Here is a 12408-nt window from a genome sequence, read left to right on the forward strand (position 1 = left end):
CCAGCCACTCAACAGCATAAAACCAATAACCTGCTTCTCATACCTGCTCGGGAATTCTAATTTGTGAGGGACAGGGCAAGGAAAATGCCCAAGTTCACACTTAAAAGGATTTGAGGTATTCAGAAGAGAGAGAGGATGGGGATTAACAAGCTATCTCCTGTAATGAAGTGTTGATGTTTTAGTTAGTGTGTTTTGAATTCAGATCTTTCTTGCTGTCAGTTACCAAAGCATTAGTTGGCCATGAAGGCTTATACTGTACTTGTCGTCTCATGGAGCACCAGGTGGAATGCTCCATCTATTGGGCGAGGCCACCTACTGCAAGTGGTAACACGCCAATGAGCAATCAGCTATGGGTATGGAGAAGATGCTGCACCAAAGCCAGCCTGTAGAGTGTTAGATCGCGGAAAGGAGAGCAAGAAGATAAATCCTGCTCCACAACGTGCTGGATCATGGAAGTCCTAAAAGTAGGGCAAAGTAACCTCCCAGAAGAGAAGACTACATCGGATGCAGGGGTCAAACACATCAATTCCATACAGAAGTCCACCTGAACGCATAGGAGATAGAAAGCTGTATTGAAGATTAGTCATTCAATTTCAGTGTGTGTGTGTGTGGAGTGGGGGGTGGGGGGAAGTATTTTAGCGAGCACGGGAAACCAGAATGAATAATTTTCATATCTCAGGGGACAATTACACAGAGTGTTACACCACAGAAATAGGTCAGTCAGCCCAGCTAATCCATGCCGGTGTTTATACTCCTCACAAGCCCACCCATTATTTCCTTCTCCCAAATGATTACATCGAGTTGAGTTTCCTCTGAAAATCCATTAAACGCTTCCTACCTCCTCCACAGTTTCAGGAACACTGCTTGAAGGACCAAGGGCTGTAAGAATTGTGAATACCTGCGATCAGAATGGGTGTTTGGATAATATTGGGCAGCATCACATTTCTGCAGGGAAAGGTTTAGTGTTGATTAATCTCGAACATCTCCCAAAAAGGACGAGATTTCAACCGCTGACAACTCAAACTATTGTTTTTTTGTATATTCGCTTACTCTAAACAACATGATGAAAGGCCAGCTGAGCAAATTTCTCTTCATGCTAGACTTTAAGACCATCTTTTTATTGTAAACAGATGAGCATGATTACATGTGTGGGCCACAGTAAATGGAACCCACAAGTTCCGTGACTTACGATAAACCAAAATTATGTAAATATTCATTTTAATAAGGAAGGTGTGGAGCCCAAAAAGCACACTGCAGGTCAAAGGTCAACTATAAATATAAATATCTTTCAAGAGACTTAAGCACTACCAGGTCCAAACAGATTATTACAAACAGGAGATCTTTGACACTAAAACAAAATATTTCCATAAACTTGTGTGTAGAGTGATCACCTACTGTAAATGTTGACTTTTTTTAAAAAAATGCTAAAATCCCCTTTCGCTCTAAGGCCTTTTAAGCACAGAAAGTTACAAACAGCCTGTCATTAGTCCTAGGATTGTTTCACCATCAAAGTCATGACTGGATACAGTCATACTTTTTGTCTGTATGTAGTTTTCTGTAATGGAACCCAGTTATAGATATTGGATCGCAACGACGCAGAGACAACATTCAGCAGATAGTGAGAGCAACACTTTTTGTGTTCTTTAGCTATGAATTTCACTTGGCTGATGGGAATGTTGAACGGTGGCAAATTAACAAACCGCTGAATTAATGCACTGTGCTTAGGGAACACAGTGCCAAGCAATCAGCAAGCCCGACTGCTGTGAGTTTGTGAAAAGGGCACACAAATGAGACGAGGTACAGATCAAACATGTGGATGTGGATTCCTCCCTTTCTCCTTCAAAAACAGGGCTACATTCAGCTTGAAAATATAGGTTCACTGAACCCCAATCTCCAATTATAGCCAATTTTATATCTTCCACGTGTCTGTTTTAAATGAAGAAAACTTCTGCAGGGATAGTGAACGGTCGGCAATGCCAATCATTTCAGCTTTATTGGAAATGTTTTTCCCTACAGCTGGAACGCTTATGTTTAAATCATAGTAACATTACAGAGAAAGTTGTGACTGACAGCTATTAAGCCCAACTAAAGCGTATGAGATAACCATACCATAAACAGGAATTAACAGAGCCTATGGGTAGCGAAACAAACTGTGGGTTTGTGCTGTGTCATTGCACTCAGACTGTCACAAACTTTAGCTTTTAAAAGCATTTCTAAACTGCCTTTTTACAGTAATAAGTTATTGTTATTAAGTCTTCTCAGGCTGATATCAGTGGCATCATCCAATCATTGCCAAAACCTTACTAAGAAAGAAAACACTGAATGAAGCGAGTGAGAGCATTGTTCAGGTGCAAGCCTGAAGTCTGGGATTATATTACAATTGTTGTCTAGCAAAGATCGTTACACCCAATAGTCTGGACTGTTTAAGTTTGGAACAAAGCCAGAGCCTTGCATGATCATTGACGCACACTGCAACAGCTGGATCCCAGATGCTGCCAAATGGCCTTGGGGACCATTACTAGGTAGAGTAGTTAGTGTCAGGGACTATACAGTGTAGGACGTTTTAGCTATTGATATGATGAGAAGGTCTCTCACTTTGAAACAATACAAACCTGATTCTTTTTGTGAGCAATTGTTGAAGAGAAGGTGAGCACCAGAAACATACAAGAGAAGGAAGGTGCCGTCAGTCACACATTTTTTGTTTTTAAAAAAAAACTTAAGAATTAGTGATTCATGAAGGAACAGTGAACCAGATGAAGTATATCTTCATATAAACTAAACAGCCTGAAAATAAACATTTCAAGGATACCTGAATTTAGACTAAAGCACTGAACATTACGAAATTGAAGGCCTTTCGGTCATGGTTAACTTTGTTCATTGTATTTCGGACCAGATGGAAGTGGACCTTTAAATTGTATTGAGGTACAAAGAACAAGTAAAAAGTGTTGCTAATTACAAGTTCTAAAAGCTCCCACAAGTTACAAATATTTAATTTCTCAGCTGTAAATTACAATTAGTGGTATAATTTTTGATGACGAGTTAAATTACTTGTTCACAGTGGATATTGTATATCACCTGAGAAATAATGGCAGACCACAATACAGAAAGTACATAAGGCAGTAAAAAAAAATCATTGTCACAGGTGTGAGCAGCTTCTCCCATTCTGTCCTTTATTGTTTGCTGAAGTCATTGGGACACTGGGACCTCAGCAGCTGGGGGAGGAAAGAGAACACAGCAAGAGGTCAAGCAGCCTGTGCAGCTATGGCCTCAATTCAAAATAATAACAATAATACTTGCACGTCTTCGAGAATTTAATTAAAATAGTATTTTAACACTCTTACATCACTTTCAGTTATGTTGTGCCTCTCGTAATTTATGTCAACTGTGTGGTGCTGAGCATAATAGCCGAATCTGTAAGAAGTAATCATATTATGAATGAAAACAGGCGCACAGTCACAATCACATTCAGTCTAAGTACTTAATCCAAGGTGACGACATCTAGCTTGTTAAGCATCATGACAATGTAGTGGTGTATTCAGAAACACATTCTCAACCAAATACAAACCAGGAAAAATAAACTTGCAAATCCAGTATTCAAACACCACATCCTTTATCCAACTCTAATCTTTCTTTAAATCCCACCTGAAGACCTACCTCTTCAATCGTACCTATGGTCACCTCGCTCTTCGGTCAGCATCTAACCTTACTGCTCCGAAATGTGCTCCGAAATACTACCTTCATGAAGGGTGTTATATAAATGCAAGTTGTTGTTGTTCCACAGGTTCCAATTGCCACGGGAAAGCATACTTTATCGATCGAGTACAAATGTGCTTTTGAGTGCAAAAACTTACCAGTGATAACATTTAAGATCAAACCAGGTTGAAGAGGTTTGAGATGAAGACTATATAACCTGCTAATGATTTTATTATCTGTTTATAACAGCTATTTTCTGAATAATACTCATTTCTAAAATGCTTAACCCAGATGGCAATATCATAATGAATCACTGCATCACTATTTTAATTGAAAAAGTTTAAAAAAACACACCTGTGCTACCTTAAATATGTTATCCACAGCAGTTTTATGTTGTATGCAAATTAGAAATGAACATCAGTAATCACTGCCACCACTTTCTTGTACCCCAAAATTGGATCATTTGTCTGTTTGAAGCTTTATGTGATTTTATTTAAAGTTTTAGGCTGTAAGCATTAAATTAGTGTCCTGCTAAAGAAGTGGTGGTGGCGGTGGGGGGGGAGGGCAGTTTATTCATGGAAACATCAGATCGTCAAATACTGCATATCTTTGAAAGCACTGCACTTGATTTGTAATGAAATTATCATGAACTGTCTAATTTGCCATTGAGGCTTCCTCAATACTTGACTAGGTTTACTAAACTAGGAGTTTCAGTATATTAATAATAATTATACTTTGCATTTGATACAGCATCTTTCATGTCAGGAGAATATATTAAAGTGCTTCACAGGATTTACTATGAAATGTAGTGATTCTGTATTTTGTTGGTGAACCCAACAACTAACTTGCACAGAGCAGTGTCCCATAAACAGCCACAAAGTGATTGATCAATTTTATCAGGGGATTTATTTGCCAGGACACCGGGAAAAACTACCTCCTCTTTTTGAACAGTGACATGGGATCTTTAACGTCCACCTGAGCAGGCAAGAAGGATCTAGATTGTTTTCTGATCCATCCCATTCATGTCATCCTCTGCTCAGAAAGATAAGCGAAATGCAGGGAAACAAAAGTAAAATAAGTACCTTGTTCATCAAATATCTGTCTGTCTCTCATTTTTTTTGCTGTAATATTCCAAAAATTCTCAAAAGGCATTAAATCTTTTTTTTAAAATGGTGCTTTATACACTCAGAATCTGATTAAACAGGAATATAAATACAAGTTTTGAGAGACGACATCTCAGAGAGGACTTTATAGAGGTGTTTAAAATTTTAAAATGGATTGAAAAAGTAATCTCAGAACAATACTTTAAGATGCACCAAAACAGTAGAATAAGAGGACATAGGTTTAGAGTTCCAAAGGACAATTTCAGGACAGACACCAGAAATTTTCTCAGAGGGTAATGAACGACTGGATCAGGTTCCAGAAAGAGTGGTTGAGGCCATTTCCCCGGGCTCATTTAACAAGCAGCTTGATGCAGCAATGAGCAGATGGTAGGGTGGGTACTCTGGAAGGTTGAAATCAGCTAGGTTGAAGGGCCCTCTACATCCAAACCAATCTTGTGCTATCGTAAAGTTTGTCTTGTCGGGGAATGACAACTGGTACCAAGAGAACATAAAAATAGAGAAGATATAAACAAAAACAGGCACAGTTTCTATTTGTGTAAGAACATATGGTCGGCACTGTGTTAGAAAGCTTGATCAGTAGCATCTATTAAGCATCAGTATTTGATGTTACCCAGTTCTCTTGATTGGGTGACCAGACTATGACCCATTGGCAGCTCCTGATTACTGTACCTATAAGATATGCAGCAATATTCTCCCTGGGTGACGTTTTAACAAACGAGTACACTGCAAGGCTAGCCTGAAATTGCTAAACGGCACTGAATAAAGTAATCTCATTTTGGTCTGTAGTTTGTAAAGTATTTCCTTACACATGGCAAGAGATAATTGGAGATTTATTTCATTCATACATTAGATAATGAAATTCAAACAACATGAAATGATATTCATTGTCAATGACATCCATTTGACACAACTGCCATGCATGATAATCTTTTCCAATTCTCTGTCTCCTATCTATTGCATTTTCTCTGGCAATTTAGATATTCTAATTACTGTAGAAGCTCAGAGGCTCCCTACAATACTCAAGTGTTTTCTTTGTAGGAGACTCAAAGTTTACATGACTGACATAGCTTTGCATTGAATTCATAATCTTGTATAAAAGAACTTGGAAGATTTCAATGGCTTAGGCTGTAAGTGAGATATTATTTGTCCACCTCCCCCACCACCCCCCTCCTCCTGAGACCAGCTAACTGAACACAGACTGGAAATTGACCTGGGGTCCAGCTCATTGTAGCAGTGTATTATTCAGAATGGGGGTGGGGGGTGGGGGGAAGAGGGGAGTAGAAGATAAAGGCTATGTTGTCTATTTTGGGACTATCATCGCCTTGTGACGTCCTCCCGATGTGAAAGGCGCTATACAAATGTAATCTTGTGTTGTATCTTCACTGCCTTGAGCGTATTTCTTTGAGGCTGATATGTTACATCTAGGTACAATATAAAATTACTAGATACATAATGAACACAAATTTGGGCGATTATGTCCGTTTGCTCTTTGCCCAGGGATTTGATCTGACACCTGGGCCGGGTTTCTGCAATGCATTTTGAGACATCATCCACTTTGAAAGGTGCTAAATAAATGCGAGTAGTTTCTTTTGTTTTGGTGGATAAAGAAATATTGTACAAACAGTGTTGTCATTTGAAAGAAGTTCTCCCTCACATGACTGTTCACTCTGAAAGGGTTGAATGGCTATTTATGTTGTGTGATTGCCTATTGCTCCCTGTGACTGAGTGAACTTGTGGCTCAGAGAGCAAGCCGTATTTACATCTCATTTAAACGCATCTTCTTGCGCAATGGTGACAAGAAAAGCTCATCTTTGTGTCAAGCTTATGTTTGCGTCAAAAAATAAAAGTGTTGCTCTGCAATTCCATTTAAGGATCGTTTGGGAGTGTGCCTTCCGAGAATCAATTTCCCCTCTGACCTCCGGGGTCACCCGAGGTTAGGCTTAGTGTCAGATCTGACCGGCAGCCAATCATTTCTAGCTCAACATCAATAACATTTCAGGCACCAGAACAACCTCCTCAGTTTCCAAATTATTCAGAGGTGAATCAAGCAAGTTGGTGAATTATTTGATTTGGTGGAGCAGAAACGAACACGTTAAGAAGAAAACTGATGTGAAGTATGTTTACCATAATTAGTGATTACATATGGACAACTTCCTGGTGTGTTTGAACACCACTATTACTTTCATATCCATTCAAAACCTACTATCATTTGGATCACAGTCTCCATGTAGAGAACACCTTGACCTGTGCCTCTTCCTCAAGACAAGTCTCTAGAATGAATAACCCTCCACAATGAATGATCACAGACTGCACAGGTACATAAGGCCATCATGATCCCCTCAAATTATGAACCTCTGGAAGGAGAAAACAATGGCACACCACTCCCAGCCATTTTTCCCTCCATAAAATTATCCAAATTTGGAAATCATCATTTGGAAATCTAAATCCTATAAAACACTGAATGATCCTATGTTCTCCCATTCCTATGAACTGTGTGCATGGGTTTACTCCAACAAGTCCTCCTTTTGGAACACTCAACAAGGTCAAGTTTGGTTAAATAACGATGGGATAAGTTACATAGAAACAGGAGAAGGCCTTTCAGCCCTCGGGCCTAGTCCACCATTCTATAAGGTCATGGCTGATCTGTACCTCAAGTCTAATTACCTGCCCTTGCCCAGTATCCCTTAATACCCCAACCTAACAAATATCTACCCACCTCAGTCTTGAAGTTAAGGAGTCAGGCAGAAATTTAAATTTTACACATAGGATTGTATTGGCACCAATAATTTCCAATTATTCAGATTTTGGAGGTAGAGAAGGGCTGGAGCTGGAAAGACAGAAGGAATTAAGCGAACAAATAAATTACTAGAAAGTAATGTAGTTTTCACACTGAATCTCAGTTTTGTACAGCTCTCCATTCCTACTGTAGAGATCAGTGCAGCATGCTTTAAAAACAGATCCCAAAGTGGGAGTCTGCTAAGAGAAATGCAGAAATCTTTAAAATATAACACGATTGGGAAACAAAAGCACTGAGCTGGGGATGTTGTACTCAAGTACAAAGAACTGTGTTCAAGTAAAACTGACAGGAAGAATTAGCAGCTGTTATTATGTCAGAGGTAGGTGGCTTGGAACTGCCTCCAGCAAGAAAAAAAAAGGTTGCATACAAGCCTTGTATTGATTCACACAGAGTGAATGAGACTTCAGCTGGAGCTAACTTCAGTTATCAAATCTTAAAGATCAATCAATCTGCCACCTCAAAGATCGGAATCTAATTTCTTCCTTGGTTGTTTACTGGGTATATTGTCTCTTGGATGGAATAAAAGCAAATCCACAGATATGAAAAGAAAAATCAGAAAAATACTGGATGCAAGTTCGTATCTAGCAATTGCAGATGAATACAAACAGAGAGATTGATTTCCTCACTCATTTCCCACCCCCCACCCCACCCCCAACTTGATCTCTGAACTCTGTCTTGCGCTCCATATTCCTGAGATTGTTTAAACTTCCAATGCCATTCTGGAATCTTCAAAAAAAAATTTCCTTCACCTTCCAAACACCTTGATGGAGAAGGGGGGGGGGCGTGGGAATGGGAGGAAGAAGGTGCTGAAAGAAATTAGTGGGAGGGCACATCAGCTCGTGACTCGCTCACATTCAGAGACGAAGACTGATTCCATCCCAGCTCAGATGTGAAGAATAATAATCCTTGCGTTTGATATAGCACCTTATCACGTCTTCAACATGTCTCAAAGCACTTCACAGAATATACTGTAAAGTGAATTGACTACTTTTTGTGGGTGAAACGTGGCAGTCAATTGCGCACAGCAGTGTCCCACAAACAGTTGTGGATTGAGTGACCAGTTTATTATCATTATAATTATGGAGGGGGATACATGAGTTAGCGGGGAACTAAACCCCATTGTGAACTTCTTCCTTTATTCCATTGTTTTGGCAATCTGACCTCAGTTATCCCTCATCCTTTTTTTTTATCCCTCTTGTTGTAAAGGGAGCTCAGTCCTCATTGGTTTCCCTTAGGGGTGCAACAGATGACAATGTTCACCATCTATCTACTTTGAACAAGTAAATGATTTTGGTGAGCGAGCATGCTCGATGGTCAATACCTTTGCAGATCTTGGTGCGAGCTTATAACCAGAATCAATGCCAAGGGTTTTTAAACCAACTATTCTTCCTTTCAGTAGTTTTAAAATGAGTTCAGTAACATTTTGGCTAAAATGAAAGGATACAAAATTCAGAATATGTCTGATTTATGGAGAATTGCAAATGGTATCACTCTTAAAGCTAAAATGACAGAATGTCAATAAAGGCTTCATTATTCTACTTTTCCAGATATTCACTGAAGTAATCTTTCTGTCTTACCATATGCAATCAATTCTATTTGCAACACATGTCAAAACTAAGTACAATACATAATTTGTATCACTGGGAGCCCAGCAACATACACTTGACTAGACCATTGCAGCTTAAGCTTTCAATTTCTGTGCAATTATAGTGAGAGATACTACTGTAATGCATTCATACTAATGCCATCAGCCTGGCGCAGTGGTAGCACTCTCGCCTTTGAGTCAGAAGGTTGTGGGTTCAAGCCCCATGTCAGGAGTTGGAATCCGTAGTCGAAGCTGATGCTCCAATGCAGTACTTGGGCTGGTGGGGGGGCAGTTGTATTGTCGGAGGTGCTGTCCTTCAAATGAGATATTAATCCGAGGTTCCATCTGCCTGTTCAGGTGGACATTAAATATTCCATGACACTACTTGAATTACTACTTCAATCACAGCTTCGGGCAATTAATTCCACATTCTCACCGCTCTCTGCAGGAAATTCCTCATTTACTCTGCTCAAATAGAATATAGTTTTGCATCCCATGGGATTCAGTTTGACTTTCCTGCTTAATGTGTACCTTAAAGATATTTGTAAATATGATCTGCCCCACAAATCCCATGTAATATCAAGAGCTAAACAATATGAAAAGTAATAAGTAATCTTAATCTGTGTGTTATTTCAGGGGTGCTGATATCCCATTGTCACTCAGTGTTTACGCCTCTGGTAAATACAGTTGGTAAGTCAAGTGACGTCACAGTTGGTTTAACAGAGGCATGCATACATACGTCACCACAACAAAAATATTATCGACTCCCACAATCTACTCACTATGTGAAACGTAGAGATCAAGTATCATGAAAAACAGTTAGATGCATTGCTGATAGCAGAAAACCTTCATCAAGTTCCAGTTTGGGGGCTCTTTTTGTTGAGTTTATTTCTTTTTTCTGTTTTAAGTTCCTATTATTATTAAGTCCTCTCCAGGCCACGAAACTCTTAAAGGGAAACTGAAAATGGTAGTAGTTGAGAAGCTATGGGTCTCCACTTCTGTTATCTCACCGCAGCACTGCGAGATGTGCAGGAGTCACTAGGTCAACTCTGATATTCATTCCACCTGTGGCCTCTGAGTAACATATCCCTCTACTCTGTGAAGCTGATATCAGGATCTGAGCATTACAGTCAAAGAGAGCAAGAGAGGGAAATCAAAGCTGCATTTTCTTACTGCAGCAAAACCACACCAATATCCCAACATGTCGCAGTACAATTGCGCAATAGTCCGGCCTGTAGTGGAATGAATTGTCATGATTTTATATGCGCTCGGTCAGATCAAAGAAGAAAGCATCAGAATGTTTCCATATTCAAAGCAGATGCCATACATCATGAAATAATCAGGACAGGAACAGATTAGAATTTATCACTTATAATTAGTGGAGAATCAATACTTACCCGCTGAATGGTAAAGGTCTGCATCATCATGCTATGTATTCAGGCTGCACGTTCCATGTGTAAGTCTTGTTCGGCTCAGCACTAGCAACTACTAGAGGAGAATTCCTTTTTATAACAGGATTTTTTCCTGAGTTGGGTGGGTGGGGGGGGGGGGGGGGGTTCTGTTCTGCTCTTTGTCATCATCTGGCTTTCACATGTTCAGGACAGGAATTTGTTTGCAGCTGTTTGGCAGATGCTTTGGGGGAATATTTCACATTGGCATCAACAATGAATCCTGGGATTTGACTAGCCATTGGCTTGTGTGTTCCATTTCGAGTCAGGTGGATTTGCAATTGTGTTTCGTCTTCCACCTTATCTCTGCATGTTTGTATCATCAGTTGACAGGGTGAGTGTAGATTTCTCAGACTGCTGCTGGGGCAGTGTTGGGCTGTGCTGAGCAGAAGTCACAGTGCCTCAGGTTGGGGGAGTGGAGGATTAATGAATTAGTGTAGAGCAGCTGGCTTAAGCCTCTGCTCGTGGGCTTGTTTTTGCAATTTAAAATAGTGATAGTGTTCAATGTGCTCACTCTCTATTCCACCACAACAAGCATAAAAGACCCCTTTAAGAGGTGCAGCAACAGCAAATGAGCTTAATTGTTTTTAAATGGGAGATAGCAGTTTAGCTGGAAGTCAGGTGGTCTCGTAGCTGATTTTGCTTCTAAGTGATATTGCAATTTTATCTAAACACACACACAGTTTTCAGTTTGATAACATTCGCTCAGTCTTTCTGGAATTTTAAAAGTATCTTTAAGCTATTGAGGCTATAATTAGGTATTTATTGTATGGATACAATAATCCAAGGTAAAATAAATGCCTTGCTCTTAAGTATGCCTCTGCCTTTCTTGACCTTGGAGCACTTACATAGGAACAGGAGTAGGCCATTCAACCCTTCCAGCCTGTTCTGCCATTTAATTAGATCATGGCTGATCTGTACCTCAGCTAATCCTTTCAATTCCAATTTCCTGCTTTCTTCCCATATCCCTTAATATCCTGACCTACCAAAAAATTATCACTTTATGTTGCTAAGGGGCATCCATGAGTGTTAAGAGTATTCAGTTCTCAAGAACTAGAATATTTGGCTTGACGATGCACGACCAAATTACTGTACAATTGTTTTGTAAACAATTTGCTGACAGGGAAGAAAAACATCCCTTCTGGTGAAAATCTGGTAAAAAAAAAAGATTTGGGTTCCTGAGCTGATGAGGTAACTTATAGTGACAGCCAGACTGGGGCTGGAAAGAAAGATGAACAAAACAAAATGAAAACAGCAACACTTAACCCATTTAAACTATTTGCCCAGATTCCACGAAGCTCAGTTGTAGGTACATCACTTTAAAGCCACTTGAACCTTCAGCTCAAATGTCAAGCGTGAAATCTCTCAGCACTGCCCGTGTCAGTGAGCCTCTATTTTGACATGCTGTTTTGCTTCTCGTTGTGTAGTTGTTTAACGGCAGCTGAACATCAAGTATGGAATACAAATTAACTACTGTCTCCACCAAGCTGTCTCCTTTCAATAGACAACATTTATTGTGCACATCATACCCTCTCTTTTCACTTCTTTACCCTCTTGAGCGAGGTGAATAACTATAGGTAGAACTTCCAAAGGGAGACATTTGTGTGACACACTTCTTGAACAGTAAACCCTTCAAGATAATTGACCAAAATCACAATGAAAGTTTTTGTATTCACCCCTGAGCAGCTGCATATTATTTATCCCTGATCCAGCAGTGCTGGAGATATACTCACGCTCTGTCTTGGATGAGCTATTTGTACA

The sequence above is a fragment of the Callorhinchus milii genome, unplaced genomic scaffold, assembly GCF_018977255.1.
Source record: "Callorhinchus milii isolate IMCB2004 unplaced genomic scaffold, IMCB_Cmil_1.0 Scaffold14, whole genome shotgun sequence".
Taxonomy (NCBI): domain Eukaryota; kingdom Metazoa; phylum Chordata; class Chondrichthyes; order Chimaeriformes; family Callorhinchidae; genus Callorhinchus; species Callorhinchus milii.